Consider the following 22,608-nt stretch of genomic DNA (forward strand, 5'->3'; position numbering starts at 1 on the left):
GTGAAACATGCCATGGTTAAACATATAAGATATAACCCAATTGACACCTTGACAAATAGAGTTAAAGCAGTCTGCTTCAATTAACCATGTATATGGAGAGTAGTTGCCTGGGGGACATAGAGTTCACTGTTACAAAAAATGTACAGGAACACCAATATGACACCGTTAGGGAAAGTGTCGATTATCAAGCATGCTCTTCCTCATTTGTAGCGTCTTTTGTTGAAGAGCAATTTATTTCTAATGAACAGTACAAATCAAGTATGATTATATTAGATATAAAAGCTAGATTTAGAGTGACCATATCATACAGAAAAGTATACATAGCTTGGGAAAAAGTGACAAAGAAGGTTGTTGGAGATTATGACCAAGCATATAGAGATCTTCCACTATATCTGTGTGAGTTAAGAGTCAGAGATCCTGAAACCTATGTGGCTCTACACAGGAATGGTAATAATTAGTTCCAACACTATTTTTGGGATTTTAGAGCTTGTCGAAGAGTATTCAGGTCTTATTTACGCAAACTGATCGGAATTGATGTCACATATCTAAGAGGGAAGCATTCTAGTGTATTGTTAATTGCTACAACAATTGATGCTAAAGACAATGTCCTTCCAATAGCCTTTGGAATAGCTGAAATTGAATGATGATATGCATAGGAGTGGTTTTTGGATCATACAAAGAGATTCTTGGCTGTCGATGCACTGTCAATGAACATATTATCAGATAGACATCACGACATTGTATCAGCAATTAAGAAAGTCTACCTAACCGCCCATCATACTTTCTGTTACTACCACATGTCTTACAATATGGTAACAAATACTGGCAGTAAGTCATCTTTAGGCTTGTTTTGGGTAGCAATATGAGCAAACACAACACTCCAATATGATCTCATAATACAGTCCATGCTTGAAAATCATCTAGATACCCATAAGTGGCTTCAAAACATTGACCCTAAAAGATGGGCTAATGCACACTTTAGTGGGAGAAGGTACACAATGCTAACCACCAATTGTGTAAAGAGTTTAAATGCTTTGTTCAAATATGCACATGAACTTCTCATAAATAAATTAATTGATAATACTAGAAGAAAGATAGCTCAATGGTTCTTTAACCGTAGGGAGGAAGTTTCGAAATGGTATATTGCTTTGACACCTCATGCTACCAAAGAAATGGATTTAAGGAAAGAGAAAGCTAGACCATTATAAAGTCTATCCCTACTCTCAATTTGAAATGAAAGTAGAGACATGGGGTACTTTATTCATTGTTGATTTGAAAATAAAATATTATAACTACGAGGAGTTTCAAATTTCAGGGCTGCCTTGCTCACATACCATTACCGTCATCATTCACCGGAACATGGATACACTCTCATATTGTGAGCATTATTTCCATTCACAGAATTGGAATGCGATGTACATGAATCATATTTACCCTTGTCGAAGCAAGGAATTTTGGCCTAGGGGCGTAAAAAATATTATAGTTCTATGTCCCCTTAGCCTTGTGTAGCCCAGTAGGAGAAAGAAGGCATGGATCAAGTCGAAACATAATGGGAAGGTGAAAATCAAATATAGTCAGTGTAAATAACTAGGTCATAATCGAATGACTTGTAGAATGCCACCAATTTCTGGTTCTTGACTTGTATATGTATGCAGGAATATTCTGCTTGATTTATATATTTTGTAAGCAAGAGTAGTGGATCCATATATTTTATATGTAGTACATCTATAGTGTTTTAAGAAAAATAGTTGTGCAAAGTGATGTTACTGTTATATCTTTGTATGTAGTATTTGTTGTTTAATACAATATTATCTATGATATGAGAAGTGTGAGCCAATCGTAGCAAGATAGAACTAATACTTCACACTATATCTTCATTTTGTAAACTAAAAACTTGCTAGTAGTTGCAAATTTTTAAAAATTTAATAGGCTTAGTCCAACAGTGCATTTCAACTCTATAGGGCGTGCTTGGAAATTTCAAAGTCTTGTAAATTTATTTTCAACTCTAACTAAGTTATGACTTAATAAAATGAATGTTGTTGTGCTTGAAAAATAAAACAGGATAAGGGGTGTTGTTCATTGAATACAAATCAGGTGCATTGTTTTGTGCCAACTGGCACGTCACAAGAACTTCATATCATACTTCTCCTTACTCAAACCTTCCTAGTGATTATGAATTTAAAGAAATCCAAATACCCTAGGTCCATTAGTGGGTTTCAATAAAAATCCATTGATGGACCTAGACATGTTCGATTGCATCCATTTCAAGTCTTGTGAGTTGCTGGTGTTGCAAGGACTTCAACGGTGCTATCTATTACTTATTTAAAGTTTTCCATAGGTGCTTCAACATGACGATAAATTTTAACATTAATGTGGACCTGATTGGGATTATATCAGGTCCAACGTGGGCATTATATGATCCATCCTTGACCTCTTTGTTCATTGATCACAACCAATATTTTGATCCCAATATCTAAAACTTCACACCATATCTCTATTCTGTAAACAAACTTGCTAGTGGTTGCGATTTTTGTTAGAAATTCAAATATGATAGCTTCAACAGTTGGATTCAAATCTATATGATGTGCTTGGAAATTTAAAAAGTCTTGTAAATTTGGTTTGAACTAAAATTAAGTTATGACTTAAACAAAATGGTTCTTGTTGTTTTTGTAAAATAAAATTTGATAGTATTTGTTGTTCATTGAATACAAATCAGGTGCACTGTTCCATGCCAATTGGCACACTACAAGAACTTCATTGGTAGTGTTGGGTTTTTCGGGCCACGAAAACCACTTTTTAGCATCGCGGAAACCCCAAATCACCCTAGCCACTGGATCTCGTGCGAAGAAAAACATTCGAAAAATACGAGTACGAGTTTAAACGTTGATCTACAGTAGATCTACATAAGGATAAACCTTTTATACCTTTGTAGCGAAGCCCTTCGCAATCCCGCTCGTCCTCAGTTCGCCGGATCTCGAAAGTGTCAAAGTAGACACTTCTCTATGTGTATCCACACAAGCAAGAGATGGAGAAAAACCTCTAAGGATGTGCTAGCAACCTTAGAGATCAGTAGTAGAGGAGGAGAGGGAGAGAAGAGAACCAAGGAAGAAGAAGATAGAGTTACACATGAAAAATGAAACTCCTTTTCATGAATAAAAGTGGCCGGCCACATTTTTGGCTTGTAACTCCCATGGAATATCAAGAGTCACCACTCTTGGTAACTCCCATGAGGTGGCATTTGGTCAAGTCAAACTTGACCAAATGAAGAAGCCTTGATGATGTGGCATTGGTCAAGTCAAAGTCAAGTCAAAACTTGACTCTTCATCTTCCTACTTATGTCAAGTCAAACTTGACCACTTCTCTCCCTTGGTTGATCTAATCTAACCATTGGTTCAAGTCAATTTTAATTTAATGAATCTCTATTCATTGAATTAAATTAATTAAATGAGTCTAAGTCCAAATTAGACTCACTTAACACATGAACCAAATTGAGTCTAACTCAATTAGCCTACCTTGGATTACTCTTAATCCAATTTGGTTCATCAAATGAACCTAATCCTTTAGGTTCATCAAATGAACCTAATCTCCATCTAATTGCCCTTTGTGTGTGACCCTATAGGTTCTTGTAACGTTGGCAATGCTCCTAAACCCTTTTAGAAGCATAAGTAATGAGCGGTATCTAGCAACACATCATTACTACCCAAGTTACAAGAATGTTGAGATCCAACATCACCTTGTGACTACTAATTGTGACTCCTCACAATATATGACAAGTGTCCTTCTATCCTAGACATCTAGATTGATCAATGTGAGGCATAGACCGTGTCATCCTCTAATCAATCTAAATCTTGAACTCCAAGTAGACTCACTAAATCAAATGAGCTCAATATCTCATATTGACTCATTTGGGCATGGCCATGCACTTCGTGGTCTCGCTCTATCAAGAATATCGATGTCTCTCCCGTCATATAGGAGGGATAGATCCCATCTACATCACTCACATCCCTCTGCATAATTCGTTACATACCCAGTAATCACCTTTATAGTCCACCCAGTTACGGGTGACGTTTGACGAAACTAAAGTACATAACTCCTTATGTAGGGATCCATGGTGACTTCAGGTCTAAGGATTAATAGTCATACTAATAGTCACATGAGAAAGTATATGCCACTCATATAACGATCCATGATACTTTCTCATGGCAGGTCATTCAGTATACATTCTCCAATGTATACCCATGTGTCAACTTGATATCTCTATATCCATGACTTGTGAGATCAAGTCATCGAGTTGACCTACATGCTAGTCTTATTGCATTAACATTGTCCCTGAATGTTAATACTCGACTAGGAATGATTAAGAGTAGTGTTCCCTATATCATCTCACTATCGATTCAACCAATCGATTGATATAGGTAAGAACCTTCTACTCAAGGACGTTATTATACTTAGTTTATTTGGCACCAATACAAGTATAATAACCAAAAACCAAATGCCTTTATTTATATAGAATATGATACAAGTCCAAAATACAATCATCAAATGATTGGCTCTAGGGCTTTAGCTAACAATCTCCCACTAGCACTAGTGCCAATCAGTGTAGGCTTTAAGCCCAAATGACCTAGTGTGACCATCATGCTTCCTCTGTGCCAAAGCCTTGGTCAAGGGATCTGCAATGTTAGCCTCTGTAGGTACTCTGCAAATCTTCACATCTCCTCTCTCGATAATCTCTCGAATAAGATGGAAGCGCCGTAGTATCTGTTTGGTCCGCTGGTGTGAGCGAGGTTCCTTCTGTTGGTTGCTACTCGGAAAGCCTAGAGGTTCCACTGTACAAAAATTTTATACAAAGGTCTGAACCTTTTCCTAGCTACCATGTGTTCTTTTAAATTAAATTTTGGATCGCCTGCGGAACTTAACACGTTTGATCCAAAACTTAATCTATTCGTTCTTTTAGGTTTTGACTTGGGTCTCCTGCGGAACTTAACACGTTCGACCCAAATCACCTTAAGTTATTAATTCCATTAAATATTAATTTCTATAATTGGTTCCCAGTACTGACGTGGTGAGGCACACGGCCTTCTTGGATATGGGAGCAACCACCACCGACTAGACAAAACCTTTTATGGAAAGCTAACATTTAATTTCCTAAAATAACTTTAGGTTAACCGAAAAGAACAATCAAATCACAAGGGAAAGAAAAACAAAAGAACACTATATCGAAAACAAATTCGAAACTCTAGAATCGTATGCCTCTTGTATTTAGTATTATTTCCAAAAATTAACTAGTATGATGCGGAAACAAAAATTACTAGTTATACCTTTTAGAAAAACCTCTTGATCTTCTACCGTATTCCTCTTCTAACCTCGGACGTTGTGTGGGCAACGATCTTCCGAGATGAGAACCACCAAGCACCTTCTTCTCCTCCTAGCTAGGTTCGGCCACAATAAAATAAAGCTTCACCAAGGAAGAAGAAAAACACCAACCAAGCTCCAAGAGATGCAAGCTTTCTCTCCTTCTTCTTCTTCTTCTCCAAGTAGTATCCGGCCTCCACAAGAGCTCCAAGCAATAGAGAATTTTGGCCACCACAAAGAAGAAGAAAAGGAGAAGATGTTGGCCGGCCACACCAAAGAATAGGAGAGGGAGAATAATAGAGGTTGTTCCTTGTGAAGGCACCCTCACCCCTTCTTTTATATTCCTTGGCCTAGGCAAATTAGGAAATTTAATTACAATAAAATTTCCTTAATTCCCTTGACATGATTTAATTGAGAAAAATAAAATAATATTTCCCCAATTAATCTCTAATGGCCGGCCACATCAAGAGGAAATAAATTAGACAAGTTTTAATCAACAAATTAAAACTTCCTAATTTGTTTCCGGAAATTTTAAAAATAAAATTTCTCTTTAAAAATCTCTTCATGGTTGATAAAAGGAAATTTCTATAATTTTAATTTTATCAACATGTGGATAATTTTAAAGAGAAAATAAAATATCTCACCAATCTACAAATAAGGAAAGAGATTTAATCTCTTTCTTTAATCTTTTGTAGATCTTTTACAAGAGAAATATTTTAATTTTAATTCTCTTTAATAAATTATTTCTTCCACATAATAAAATTTAAAATTAAAATCCCTTTTTAATTTAATTTAGCCGACCCCCACTAGCTTGGTTCCCAAGCTAGCTTGGCCGGCCCCTTATTGGTGGGTATAGAAGGTGGGTATAGGTGGGTATAGTACTCTATAAATAAGAGGCTACGATAGGGACCGAAAGGAGGAATTGGTTTTGGTCTCCCGATAAAATTAAGCATCCCGTGTTCGCCCTGAACACACAACTTAATTTTATCAATAATAATTCATTCCACTAGAGAACTATTATTGAACTACCGCACCAATCCCAAATTACATTTTTGGGCTCCTTCTTATTATGAGTGTGTTAGTCTCCCTGTGTTTAAGATATCGAATGTCCACTAATTAAGTGAATTACTGACAACTCATTTAATTAATATCTTAGTCCAAGAGTAGTACCACTCAACCTTATCGTCATGTCGGACTAAGTCCACCTGCAGGGTTTAACATGACAATCTTTATGAGCTCCTCTTGGGGACATTATCAACCTAGTATTTTTAGAACACAGTTTCCTTCTATAATCAACAACACACACTATAAGTGATAACATTTCCCAACTTATCGGGCTTATTGATTCATCAAACTAAATCTCACCCATTGATAAATTAAAGAAATAAATATCAAATATATGTGCTTGTTATTATATTAGGATTAAGAGCACACACTTCCATAATAACAGAGGTCTTTGTTTCTTTATAAAGTCAGTATAAAAGAAACGACCTCAAATGGTCCTACTCAATACACTCTGAGTGTACTAGTGTAATTATACAGTCAAGATAAACTGATACCGAATTACACTACGACCTTCCAATGGTTTGTTCCTTTCCATTATGGTCGTGAGCTACTGTTTATAATTTATAAGGTACTGATAACATGATCCTCTGTGTGTGACACCACACACCATGTTATCTACAATATAAATTAATTGAACAACTACATTTATCATAAATGTAGACATTTGACCAATGTGATTCTTATTTCTAGATAAATGTTTATACCAAAAGCTAGGCTTTTAGTATACACTCTAACAATCTCCCACTTATACTAAAAGACTAAGCTGCCATATCTGCTGCCATACATCTGATTCCCAACCCTTCAACATGCCCATCAAAAGCTTTTGCCTTAAGGACCTTAGTGAAAAGATCTATAGGTAATCACCTGATGCATTCTAGGCAGCAACAACTTCTCCTCATTTATACGATTTCTCGTATTGGGTGGTACTTGCGCTCTATTGTGTTTACTTGCCTTATAGACTTATAGTTTCTTCGAGTTTGCTACTGCACCAACATTATTACAATAAATTGTAACAATCTTTGGACAAACCAGAAATCATATCTAAGTCTATCTTGAGGTTATTGAGTCATTCAGCTTTTATGGCTACCTCAGAGGCTTGCCATATACTAAGCTTCTATGGTGGAGTCCAGAAAAACACCTATGTTTATCACTCTTCCATAGTTATGACTTTACCTCCTAAAGTAAACACAAAACCCCGAGGTTGACTTATTATTATCCCTATCCGATTGGAAGCCAAAATCCGTGTAACCCACAGGGACCAAATTAACTGCCTTGTAAGCTAGCATATAATCTCTAGCGTCTCTAAGGTACTTTAATATATGCTTTACTGCAGTCCAATATCCTTGTCTAGGATTACTTTGATATCTGCTAACTATGCCCTTGGCAAAACAGATTTTTGATCTCGTGCATAGCATACATTAGGCTTCCGACAGCCGAAGCATAAAGAACTGCCTTTATTTCCTTTATCTCCTTTGATGTCTACAGAGACATATCTTTAGATAAAGTTACTCCATCCTGAAAAGGTAAAAAACCTTTCTTGGAGTTTTGCATGCTTAAAACGAGCAAGGTTTTTTTCGATGTATGAAGCTTGGGATAAGTAAAATATTCTTTTCTTGTGATCCCTTATTACTTTGATCTCAAGAATATATACATTCTCACAAGTCCTTTATATCGAATTATTTGGACAACCATACCCCTACTTCTGACAACATTTTGATATTGTTTCCAACTACCAAAAATGCTATCTACGTATAGTACAAGAAATACCACCACGTTTCCATCACACCTTTTGTATACACAAGACTTATCCGTTTACTCAATAAATCCAAAGGTCTGGATTACTTTGATAAATCGGATATTCCAAGACCTTGAAGCTTTGCCTCAGTCCATACACTGACTAAGCTTGCACACAAGATGCTCTTAGCCCTTTGCAATGAACCCTTCTGGTTGCTTTATATGGATGCTTTCATCAAGACTTCCATTAAGGAATGCTGTCTTGACATCCACTTGCCAAATAGATAAAAGAATCCGGATAGACTTAAGCATGGCTACCAGTGAAAAAGTTTCCTTTTTCATCAAGCCTTGCTTTGAAAGTTACTACCTTCCTTTCTATCCCTCTTTTCCTATTATAGACCTTTTAACACCCAAAGGCTTTTACACCATTTGGTGGTTCTACAAGCTTCCAGATTTTATTAGAATACATATATTCTAATTCTGTTATTCATTACTCTTTGCCAAGATGTTGCATCTTTATCTTGGAGTGTTTCGTCATATGTCCGGAGATCAGGTTCATGTCCTCCAGGGATCAAGTCCAAAAACTCTCCCAAAACATGAATCTTTTTAGGTTGCCTAACAACCCTCCCACTACGATGAGGCACTTTCTTCAATTGTGTATCATTTGTGATACGTGTTGCAGTTTCCTTGTGATATCTCATCTTGTACAGTTGGTACTAGATTAGACATGTCTTTTATTATTTCCTTAAGAACAAATTTTTTTATGGGCATGAGGTTTATTACATAGTTCTTTTCTAAAAATCGATCATTGATGCTAATAATGACCTTCTGATTTTTAAGACTATAAACCTACTTTCATTTCTCTAGGATAATCCACAAACAAGTGAATTCCTATCCAACTTATCATTGTCTCTCTTTAGCATATGTGCTGGACTACCTGAATCCGAATATGCTTCAAAATAGGCTTACGCTTATTTAGCAATTCTATATGAGTAGAGAGTTATGAATTTGGAAGGTACTATGTTCACTTCCGTTTCCAGAGTATATCCTTAAAATGAATTTGGTAATAACTCATCATCAATCTACTTATTTCCATAAGAGTCCTATACCTTCCTTTTTCTACACCATTCTGTTGAGATATACCTAGGTGTAGTTAGTTGGGATTGAATCCCTACTTCTGATAAGTGACTCCTAAATTCTCCCAAGAGGTACTTGCCACTACGATCTCACCGTAGTGTCTTGATACTTTTACCTTGACATTTCTCCACATCAGCCTCATACTCTTTGAACTAATCAAAGCACTTAGACTTGTGGCACATCAAGTAAATGTATCCGTATATCAAATAGTTGTCTATAAAATAGATGAAATATTTGAAACAACCTCTTGCTTGGATAGTCATAGGATCACACAAATCAGAATGAACCAATTTCAACATATCTTTGACTCACAACTTTGTTATTAAAAGAGACAGAATATCATGTTCTTTGAATAGTTTAGAAACTGAAAACTAGTTCTTTCTAAACTTGGTGCGTAAAGACAATTACTTAAAAATCCATGTTTTATTTTTATCAAAAGATAAACATCTCCCACTGCAACAGCTGCCACTTTTACAGCAGTGCCCATGTGGACGGTGTTTTTATTTTCATTTAGTTGTCGGGTTTCCTGGAACCCTGCAATGAATTACGGACATGATTAATGGCATATGTATCTACACTCTAGGTTCTGGTAGATAACACCACTAAACATGTTTCAACTAATGAATAAAATACACCTATATTGTTCTTAGTTCTAAGAAGACAGTCTACCTTAATGTCCAAGTCCTATTTCCTATCAATTATAATTGGGACCACTAAGTCTATCCTAAAGTATATCAGCTAGGGATTGACCATCATCCTAAGAATCACAAAAATATTTGGTTAAGACCAACTCCTTAAAAATCCCCATGAATTTTGTATGCCACGTTAGTGTGGACGTATACAAATTCAAAGAGGAAATTTTAATTTTATTATCTCGTCAACCTTACTTTATGACGAATAAAATTAATAGTTGGTATATCTTTAATCAAATATTTGGTCAAGACTTCTAAATTTAAAATAATATTGATTCCTCTAACAATACTATTTAAATTTACCAACACCTCAAAACACCGTAAATTTTGCATGCCACGTTAGTGTGGACGTATACAAAATCAACATTTGTAAGAGGAGGGTCTTACCCATTAACTATCTTGTCAACGTAACTTTATGACAAATAAAATTATCTCAAACACCGTTAATTTTGTATGCCACGTTAGTGTGGACGCATACAAAATCAATCATTTGTAAGAGGGGTTTTAACCCTTTAATTTTATTATCTTGTCAACCTAGTTTTATGACAAATTAATAGTTGGTTTCATTTGGTCACACAAATAATAACAGTGACTCCGATGGGGAGGATACTATTAGATGTGTCTAAGTGTATACCATTACTTGACACTAAGTCCATTAATAAGATTATGCCCCTTCCGTTGGGGAAGATCACACACTCTTAATTAACTTCCTATAGTCATCCAAAAATGGAAGTCTGTTCTAGTGATCTGCAAACTAGCTCATCCGTTATGGAGGAATGCACTCAGAGCCAACGCGCAAGCTTGTTTGCATCACTTACAAACTAGTAATGGAGACCATGGGATTTACTTAAAAATCTCTCTCCCACTTAGTTATTTATTAATGAGGAATTTTAACTATGCTAGCCTACTAAACTTGTAAACTAACATGCACACACAGCACAATATAAAAGCAATAAATAGAAAAATCTAATTTTCAACTATTATGACTTTTATCTCTAGTTGTCCTCCGTGTGTTGTCATCCCAAGCTGCTGCCATATTTGGCCACCGCCACCGAGTCTAGCTGTCGCATCCATCTTGCTCCTTGTTCCGCTGCGCCTCTGGTCCTTAGAAGGTTCCACGCTTTGCAAGATTCGATCCACGACATAAATAGAATTTTACAATTTTGATCCTATATTCCATAAAAGGAATGTACATGTATTTAGATCAAAAATAAAATCCTAATAAAACTAAATACAGCACCTGCTGTATTTTATAATACAATCATGCACACACATATAAATGCCCTTGACATGTCCAAGGATCCAATCACACACATAAAACTATAAGCCATAATAGTTGGATCCTGCATCCACAAAGTTAGCACATCCTACTATTATCCTGCCTAAATTATGTATGACATGTGCATAATTAAACTAATACCAAATACACAGAGGCAAAACCCTAGCTCTGATACCAATTGTTGGTTGCTACTCGGAAAGCCTAGAGGTTCCACTATACAAAAATTTTGTACAAAGGTCTGAACCTTTTCCTAGCTACCATGTATTCTTTTAAATTAAATTTTGGATCGCCTGCGGAACTTAACACGTTTGATCCAAAACTTAATCTATTCGTTCTTTTAGGTTTTGACTTGGGTCTCCTGCGGAACTTAACACGTTTGACCCAAATCACCTTAAGTTATTAATTCCATTAAATATTAATTTCCATAATTGGTTCCCAGTACTGACGTGGTGAGGCACACGACCTTCTTGGATATGGGAGCAACCACCACCGACTAGACAAAACCTTTTATGGAAAGCTAACATTTAATTTCCTAAAATAACTTTAGGTTAACCGAAAAGAACAATCAAATCACAAGGGAAAGAAAAACAAAAGAACACTATATCGAAAACAAATTCGAAACTCTAGAATCGTATGCCTCTTGTATTTAGTATTATTTCCAAAAATTAACTAGTATGATGCGGAAACAAAAATTACTAGTTATACCTTTTAGAAAAACCTCTTGATCTTCTACCGTATTCCTCTTCTAACCTCAGACGTTGTGTGGGCAACGATCTTCCGAGATGAGAACCACCAAGCACCTTCTTCTCCTCCTAGCTAGGTTCGGCCACAAAAAAATAAAGCTTCACCAAGGAAGAAGAAAAACACCAACCAAGCTCCAAGAGATGCAAGCTTTCTCTCCTTCTTCTTCTTCTTCTCCAAGTAGTATCCGGCCTCCACAAGAGCTCCAAGCAATAGAGAATTTCGGCCACCACAAAGAAGAAGAAAAGGAGAAGATGTTGGCCGGCCACACCAAAGAATAGGAGAGGGAGAATAATAGAGGTTGTTCCTTGTGAAGGCACCCTCACCCCTTCTTTTATATTCCTTGGCCTAGGCAAATTAGGAAATTTAATTACAATAAAATTTCCTTAATTCCCTTGACATGATTTAATTGAGAAAAATAAAATAATATTTCCCCAATTAATCTCTAATGGCCGGCCACATCAAGAGGAAATAAATTAGACAAGTTTTAATCAACAAATTAAAACTTCCTAATTTGTTTCTGGAAATTTTAAAAATAAAATTTCTCTTTAAAAATTTCTTCATGGTTGATAAAAGGAAATTTCTATAATTTTAATTTTATCAACATGTGGATAATTTTAAAGAGAAAATAAAATATCTCACCAATCTACAAATAAGGAAAGAGATTTAATCTCTTTCTTTAATCTTTTGTAGATCTTTTACAAGAGAGATATTTTAATTTTAATTCTCTTTAATAAATTATTTCTTCCACATAATAAAATTTAAAATTAAAATCCCTTTTTAATTTAATTTAGCCGGCCCCCACTAGCTTGGGTTCAAGCTAGGGCCGACCACCCAATTTTATACCTAGGCCGGCCCTAGCTTGGTTCCCAAGCTAGCTTGGCCGGCCCCCTATTGGTGGGTATAGAAGGTGGGTATAGTTGGGTATAGTACTCTATAAATAAGAGGCTACGATAGGGACCGAGAGGAGGAATTGGTTTTGGTCTCCCGATAAAATTAAGCATCCCGTGTTCCCCCCGAACACACAACTTAATTTTATCAATAATAATTCATTCCACTAGAGAACTATTATTGAACTACCGCACCAATCCCAAATTACATTTTTGGGCTCCTTCTTATTATGAGTGTGTTAGTCTCCCTGTGTTTAAGATATCGAATGTCCACTAATTAAGTGAATTACTGACAACTCATTTAATTAATATCTTAGTCCAAGAGTAGTACCACTCAACCTTATCGTCATGTCGGACTAAGTCCACCTGCAGGGTTTAACATGACAATCTTTATGAGCTCCTCTTGGGGACATTATCAACCTAGTATTTCTAGGACACAGTTTCCTTCTATAATCAACAACACACATTATAAGTGATAATATTTCCCAACTTATCGGGCTTATTGATTCATCGAACTAAATCTCACCCATTGATAAATTAAAGAAATAAATATCAAATATATGTGCTTGTTATTATATTAGGATTAAGAGCACACACTTCCATAATAACAGAGGTCTTTGTTTCTTTATAAAGTCAGTATAAAAGAAACGACCTCAAATGGTCCTACTCAATACACTCTGAGTGTACTAGTGTAATTATACAGTCAAGATAAACTGATACCTAATTACACTACGACCTTCCAATGGTTTGTTCCTTTCCATTATGGTCGTGAGCTACTGTTTATAATTTATAAGGTACTGATAACATGATCCTCTGTGTGTGACACCATACACCATGTTATCTACAATATAAATTAATTCAACAACTACATTTATCATAAATGTAGACATTTGACCAATGTGATTCTTATTTCTAGATAAATGTTTATACCAAAAGCTAGGCTTTTAGTATACACTCTAACACCTTCGCCTGTGCTATAGCTCCATTGTTGTCACAATAGAGCTCAATGGGGTCAGCAATGCTAGGAACCACCCCAAGTTCAGTGATGAAATTGCGGATCCAAACTGCCTCCTTTGCTGCCTTTGATGCAGCAATGTACTCGGCTTCTGTTGTAAATCAGCTACTGTATCCTGCTTCGAACTCTTCCAGCTAACAGCACCACCATTAATGCAAAATACGAACCCTGACTGCGATCTATAGTCATCCTGGTCGGTCTAGAAGCTAGCATCACTGTAACCTTTTACAACTAGCTCATCATCGCCTCCATATATCAAGAAATATTCTTTAGTCCTTCTTAAGTACTTAAGAATATTCTTGACCGCTATCCAGTGACTTTCACCTGGATCTGACTGGTATCTGCTCGTCATGCTCAAAGCATACGAGACATCAAGTCGAGTACATAGCATGGCGTACATGATCGATCCTATGGCTGAGGCATAAGGGATCTGATCCATGCGATCTCTCTCCTCTCTAGAAGAGGGACCTTGAGTCTTCGAAAGACTCACGCCATGTGACATCGGCAGAAATCCCTTCTTGGAGTTCTGCATGGCAAACCGAAAGAGTACCTTGTCAATATATGTACTCTGACTTAGGCCAAGCAATTTCTTAGATCTATCTCTATAGATCTGTATCCCTAGAATGCGGGATGCCTCACCTAAGTCCTTCATTGAGAAGCAACTCCCTAGCCAAGTCTTGACAGACTGAAGCATAGGGATGTCCTTCCCAATGAGTAGTATGTCATCCACATACAATATGAGGAAGACAACTATGTCCCCTACAACCTTCTTGTAGACACAAGGTTCATCTTCATTTTTGATGAAACCAAACTGTTTGATTGCATCATCGAAACGAAGATTCCAGCTCCGAGAAGCTTGCTTTAGTCCATAAATGGACCTGTGCAGCTTGCATACTCTGCTAGTATGATGTGGATCTACAAAACCCTCAGGTTGTGTCATGTACACATCCTCGAGTAGGTTTCCATTCAGAAACGCGGTTTTGACATCCATCTGCCATATCTCATAGTCATGGTAGGCTACAATAGCAAGCATGATCCGAATGGACTTAAACATCGCTACTGGAGAAAAGGTTTCATCATAGTCAATACCATGAATCTGCTTGAAACCTTTAGCTACCAAGCGACCCTTATAGATAAGTCCATCCATGTTAGTCTTTCTCTTAAAGACCCACTTGCACCCTATGAGTTTTACTCCTTCAGGTGGTGTTGGTTGCTACTCGAAAAACCTAGAGGTTCCACTGTACAAAAATTTTGTACAAAGGTTTGAACCTTTTCCTAGCTACCATGTGTTCTTTTAAATTAAATTTTGGATCGCCTGCGGAACTTAACACGTTTGATCCAAAACTTAATCTATTCGTTCTTTTAGGTTTTGACTTGGGTCTCCTGCGGAACTTAACACGTTCGACCCAAATCACCTTAAGTTATTAATTCCATTAAATATTAATTTCTATAATTGGTTCCCAGTACTGACGTGGTGAGGCACACGGCCTTCTTGGATATGGGAGCAACCACCACCGACTAGACAAAACCTTTTATGAAAAGCTAACATTTAATTTCCTAAAATAACTTTAGGTTAACCGAAAAGAACAATCAAATCACAAGGGAAAGAAAAACAAAAGAACACTATATCGAAAACAAATTCGAAACTCTAGAATCGTATGCCTCTTGTATTTAGTATTATTTCCAAAAATAACTAGTATGATGCGGAAAGAAAAAATACTAGTTATACCTTTTAGAAAAACCTCTTGATCTTCTACCGTATTCCTCTTCTAACCTCGGACGTTGTGTGGGCAACGATCTTCCGAGATGAGAAACCACCAAAGCACCTTCTCCTTTCTTCAAATTTCGGCCAAGCACAAAGCTTCCAAAAGATGAAGATCTTTTCCACCAACCAAGCTCCAAGGGATGTAGGCTTTCTCTCCTTCTTCCTCAAGCTAGATCCGGCCACCAATTAAAACTCCATAAGCATGAAGAGGTTCGGCCACAAAGAGAAGAAGAAGAGAAGAAGGAAGGGTCGGCCACACCACCAAGGAAAAGAGGAAGAAAAATAGAATAGAGTCGTTCACCTTGAAGCCTCCTCTACCCCCTCTTTTATAATCCTTAGTCTTGGCAAATAAGGAAAATTTAATAAAAATTTCCTTAATTCTTTTTCCATTGAAAATAAAAATTATTTAATTAAAAATAATTTTCTTTTTCAAATACAATGGCCGGCCACCTCAAGCCCCAAATCAAGGAAAGTTTTAATTAAAACAAGAATTAAAACTTCCTAATTTGTTTCCGGAAATTTATAAAAATTTCTCCAATAATTTAATCCCTTCATGATTGGTTTATAAAAAGGAAATTTAATAAATTAAAATATTTCTTTTAAACATGTGGATAAAAATAAAGTTATCTCTAAAAATTAAAATCTCTTTTAATCTACAAATAAGGAAAGATATCAAGTCTTTTCTTAATCTTTTGTAGAAACTAAAAGAGAATTATTAATTTTTAAACTTTCTTTTAAATCATGAACATGGTTAAAAAGGAAAGTTTTCTTAAAATTTAAAATCCTCCTTTAATCAACAAATAAGGAAAGATTTCAAATTTTAAACTCTCTTTTAAACATGTAGATGATTTACAAATAAGGAAAGTTTTTACCAAAAATTAAAACCATCCTTTTAAACTACAAATAAGGAAAGAGATTAATCTCTTCTCTTAATCTTTTGTAGAAAGCTATAAAAGGAAATTTTTAATTTTTAAACTCTCTTTTAAAATCATGATATCCACATAAGAAATAATTTTAATAAAAATCCTTTTTAATATTCTAGTGGTCGACCACCTACATGGCTCATCCACTTGGTCTTGGCCGGCCCTAGCTTGGGTTCCAAGCTAGCTTGGCCGACCCCATTGGATGGGTAAGAAGGTGGTATGTGGTGGGTATAAATCTCTATATATTAGAGGCTACGATAGGGACCGAGAGGAGGAATTGGTTTTGGTCTCCCGATAAAATTAAGCATCCCGTGCTCGCCCCGAACACACAACTTAATTTTATCAATAATAATTCATTCCATTAGAGAAATATTATTGATCTACCGCACCAATCCCAAATTACATTTTGGGCTCCTTCTTATTATGAGTGTGTTAGTCTCCCTGTGTTTAAGATAACAAATGCCCACTAATTAAGTAAGTTACTGACAACTCACTTAATTAATATCTAGCTCCAAGAGTAGTACCACTCAACTTCATTGTCATGTCGGACTAAGTCCACCTGCAGGGTTTAACATGACAATCCTTATGAGCTCCTCTTGGGGACATTCTCAACCTAGATTACTAGGACACAGTTTCCTTCTATAATCAACAACACACACTATAAGTGATATCATTTCCCAACTTATCGGGCTTATTGATTTATCGAACTAAATCTCACCCATTGATAAATTAAAGAAATAAATATCAAATATATATGCTTGTTATTATATTAGGATTAAGAGCACACACTTCCATAATAACTGAGGTCTTTGTTCCTTCATAAAGTCAGTATAAAAGGAACGACCTCAAATGGTCCTACTCAATACACTCTAAGTGTACTAGTGTAATTATATAGTTAAGATAAACTAATACCTAATTACACTACGACCTTCCAATGGTTTGTTCCTTTCCATCTTGGTCATGAGCTACTGTTTATAATTTATAAGGTACTGATAACATGATCTTCTGTGTGTGACACCACACACCATGTTATCTACAATATAAATTAATTGAACAACTACATTTATCACAAATGTAGACATTTGACCAATGTGATTCTTATTTCTAGATAAATGTTTTATACCAAAAGCTAGGCTTTTAGTATACATTCTAATAGGTGGATCAACCAAAGTCCATACTTGGTTGGTGTACATGGATTCCATTTCAGATCTCATGGCCTCTAGCCATTTCTCGGAATCTGGTCTCATCACAGCTTCCTGATAGGTGATAGGCTCATCCTCTATGAGCATAACGTCATCATGGTCAGACAAGAGAAATGAGTATCTCTCAGGCTGACGACGTACTCTATCAGACCTGCGAAGAGGTATGTCTACTTGAACTGGTTGTTGTTCCTCAACTCTTTGTGGAACATCATCATCCACAACACTTTGTGGTTCCAGTTCAATTTCCATCGAGGCATCAGTGCTATTGTTCGCATCTTGAACTTCTTCAAGATCGAACGCGCTCCCACTAGTCTTTCTAGAAACAAAGTCCCTTTCTAGAAAGACCCCAGTCTTTGCCACAACTACCTTATGCTGACTGGGAATATAGAAGTAATATCCCTTAGTTTCCTTGGGATATCCAATAAAGTAGCACTTGTCGGATTTGGGTCCTAATTTGTCTGAGACTTGACGTCGAACGTAAGCCTCACAACCCCAAATCCTCATGAAAGACACCTGGGCATCTCTCCCAGTCCATATCCTATATGGTGTCTTTATCACGACCTTGGATGGAACTCGGTTGAGTATAAAAGCTGCCGTGTCTAGAGCATAGCCCCAAAGGTATGTCGGAAGATCTGTGTGACTCATCATAGATCGTACCATATCTAATAGGGTACGATTCCTCCTTTCGGATACACCATTCCACTGTGGTGTTCCAGGAGGAGTGAGTTGGGATAGAATCCCACACTCAGCTAGGTAGTCACGAAACTCATGGCTAAGGTATTCTCCACCTCGATCGGATCGAAGTATCTTAATACTCTTGCCAAGCTGGTTCTGTACTTCATTCTTGAATTCTTTGAACTTTTCAAAGGATTTAGACTTATGTGTCATCAAGTACACATAACCATATCTACTGAAGTCATCAGTAAATGTGATGAAGTATCTATAACCGCCTCTAGCAGCAACATTGAAAGGGCCACATACATCACTATGTATGAGTCCTAACAAATCAGTTGCTCTCTTGCTATGCCCACTAAAGGGAGTCTTGGTCATCTTGCCTTGTAGGCATGACTCACATATCTCATATGATTCAAAATCAAATGAGTCCAGCAAACCATCCTTATGGAGCTGGGATAAGCGCTTGTCATTTATATGACCTAAGCGACAGTGCCAGAGATAGGTTTGGTTCAGGTCATTTGACTTGAACCTCTTGGTATTTATGTTATAGATAGGGTTCTCAAGGTCTAGAATATAGAGTCCGTTTATCAGAGGTGCACTACAATAGAACATTTCGTTTAAATAGACGGAACAACATTTGTTCTTTATTATAAATGAAAAACCTTTCTTGTCCAAACAAGAAATAGATATAATGTTCTTAGTTAAAGCAGGCACATAACAACAATCATCTAATTCTAGTACAAGCCCAAAGGGCAGAGATAGATGGTAAGTTCCTACAGCAATAGCAGCAACCCGTGCTCCATTGCCTACTTGTAGGTCTATCTCACCCTTTGTCAATGCCCTGCTATTTCTCAGCGCTTGTACATTAGTACAAATGTGCAAAGCACATCCGGTATCTAATACTCACGATGAAGAAATAGAGAGGTTGACTTCTATAACATGTATACCTGAAGTAGAAATCTTATTTCTCTTCTTCGTAAGATCTTCCAGGTATTCTTTGGAGTTCCTCTTCCAGTGCCTTGCTTGTCCTTGATATAGGTGACAAAGATGTTCAACCATATCGTAAGCGCCCATCAACTCATGTTGCTTCTAAAGCTCAGAGTTCATGGTCACGAGCATAAGACAGGACACATCTAATGCGTCATCTTGATGCTTCTTGTAAGCATCTCGGTCTGCTCACGTGGCAGTGGCAGGAGGAGCCTCCGGAATAGGCTGCTCCAGAACGTACAGTTTACGTTCTTGGGTGAGAACTATTCTCAGGTTCCTGTACCAGTCCAGGAAATTTGCTTCGTTGAGCTTATCCTTCTTAAGGACAGATCGCAGAGAGAAGGTGTTCGTATTCGACGTCATGGTAATCTACAACAGAAATAAATGCAGAAATAAATATCATATTCTTAATCATTTAATTAGGCCTTTAACTAAATGATGCTCCCACTGAATTTTATAATTCATATGGGACAAGATCCACATCATACTAACCCTTGAGTTAGCTTTGGCTAATACGCCCAAGACTTAGTATGATCGGTAGATAACGATTACCAATTACATCTCTATGCAACTCTTGTTTATAGGATCAAAATCCGCATTTATATTAAAACTCGAGTTAGCTTTGGCTAATACGCCCGAGAGTTAATATATATGTGATTTTGACCTATCTTTCCAACCGTTGGAAGAATGCCTATAGTTATACTCGATCCAACCGAGTTAACTAGGAATACTCAATCTAATTGAGTTGTACTCACCATGCATTGATAGGCAGGACTTAGATTGTCCCTCCGTACCCTACCAAGATAGTATGTGTTGCTCTGCTTTGGCAGATTCAACAACAACATGCGATCGAGGTAGTGGTAGGTATCACGGCATGGTAGGCATTACGAGTTGACGTGATTTAGATCTAATCTAAACGATGATGTGTATCATATACTCGATAGATCTAATCTAATCGAATGGTGCATCATGTGCACGACTTAGATCTAATCTAATCGTAAGGCACTAATTAATTACTTAATTAACTAGCATGCATCACATACACACAAAACAATTAATTAAATAATTAATCAAATAATTTTGTGATTATGTCATGGCCCTACTACGATCTTCTCAAGCCAATGAGAAGATCGGATGGTCAACCTAAGGTCAATAGCTTCTCAAGCTCCTTCCTTTTGACCACCTTGTGTTGCTCGCGCCTTCCTCGTAACTCCGTCTCGAGTGGATCTTCCACCGCTCCAATTTTTGTACATTACAATTTTAGAAACTCGAGTTACATTCGAGTCTAAATCTAATTTACAACAAGAATAAAATAGAAGGCACGACGCGCAGGTCGCGAATCAAAATACAGGACACACATCACATGACGACACGCAGGCCGTATTATGAATTACAACACAAATCCAATCACATTGGGTCTTTTGGGCCATGACTATCACAAAATTTATATATAATTCAAAATTATATATTTTCATAATTTTCTGTAATTTTTTTAATAATTTTTACAATTTTATGAGTAAATTTTTCCCGGCGGTCCCGTTTAGCGTTTTCGGGCGCAATCGCGGAACGAATCCCCTTGCGGGGCCAGGGGCAGCGCCCCTACCCGCGATCTAACCATCGCGAGGGTTCCTTTGCGATCTAACAGTGCCTAAGCCCGCTGTCTCAAAAAAGTTTGGGGCAAAACTTTGCCGTTTTGGAAAATTCTTCTCGGTAGTCGAAGCCTACAAGTGCCGAAACACTTGTGCTTCACTTCTACGAGAAAAATACCGATAAAAACTCTAAAAATCATAAAATTACAGAATATCACATAACTGAATTTTTGTCATAAAAACAAAAACTAAACACATACAAGCTCCGCACGTGGCTCTGATACCACTGTTGGGTTTTTCGGGCCGCGAAAATTGCTTTTTAGCGTCGCAGAAACCCCGAATCACCCTAGCCACTGGATCTCGTGTGAAGAAAAATATTCGAAAAATATGAGTACGAGTTTAAATGTTGATCTACAGTAGATCTACATAAGGATAAACCTTTTATACCTTTGTAGCGAAGCCCTTCGTAATCCCGCTCGTCCTCGGTTCGCCGGATCTCGAAAGTGTCAAAGTAGACACTTCTCTATGTGTATCCACACAAGCAAGAGATGGAGAAAAACCTCTAAGGATGTGCTAGCAACCTTAGAGATCAGTAGTGGAGGAGGAGAGGGAGAGAAGAGAACCAAGGAAGAAGAAGATAGAGTTACACATGAAAAATGAAACTCCTTTTCATGAATAAAAGTGGCCGGCCACATTTTTGGCTTGTAACTCCCATGGAATATCAAGAGTCACCACTCTTGGTAACTCCCATGAGGTGGCATTTGGTCAAGTCAAACTTGACCAAATGAAGAAGACTTGATGATGTGGCATTGGTCAAGTCAAAGTCAAGTCAAAACTTGACTCTTCATCTTCCTACTTATGTCAAGTCAAACTTGACCACTTCTCTCCCTTGGTTGATCTAATCTAACCATTGGTTCAAGTCAATTTTAATTTAATGAATCTCTATTCATTGAATTAAATTAATTAAATGAGTCTAAGTCCAAATTAGACTCACTTAACACATGAACCAAATTGAGTCTAACTCAATTAGCCTACCTTGGATTACTCTTAATCCAATTTGGTTCATCAAATGAACCTAATCCTTTAGGTTCATCAAATGAACCTAATCTCCATCTAATTGCCCTTTGTGTGTGACCCTATAGGTTCTTGTAACGTTGGCAATGCTCCTAAACCCATTTAGAAGCATAAGTAATGAGCGGTATCTAGCAACACATCATTACTACCCAAGTTACAAGAATGTTGAGATCCAACATCACCTTGTGACTACTAATTGTGACTCCTCACAATATATGACAAGTGTCCTTCTATCCTAGACATCTAGATTGATCAATGTGAGGCATAGACCGTGTCATCCTCTAATCAATCTAAATCTTGAACTCCAAGTAGACTCACTAAATCAAATGAGCTCAATATCTCATATTGACTCATTTGGGCATGACCATGCACTTCGTGGTCTCGCTCTATCAAGAATATCGATGTCTCTCCCGTCATATAGGAGGGATAGATCCCATCTACATCACTCACATCCCTCTGCATAATTCGTTACATACCCAGTAATCGCC

The sequence above is a fragment of the Zingiber officinale genome, chromosome 3A (assembly GCF_018446385.1).
Source record: "Zingiber officinale cultivar Zhangliang chromosome 3A, Zo_v1.1, whole genome shotgun sequence".
NCBI classification, from domain to species: domain Eukaryota; kingdom Viridiplantae; phylum Streptophyta; class Magnoliopsida; order Zingiberales; family Zingiberaceae; genus Zingiber; species Zingiber officinale.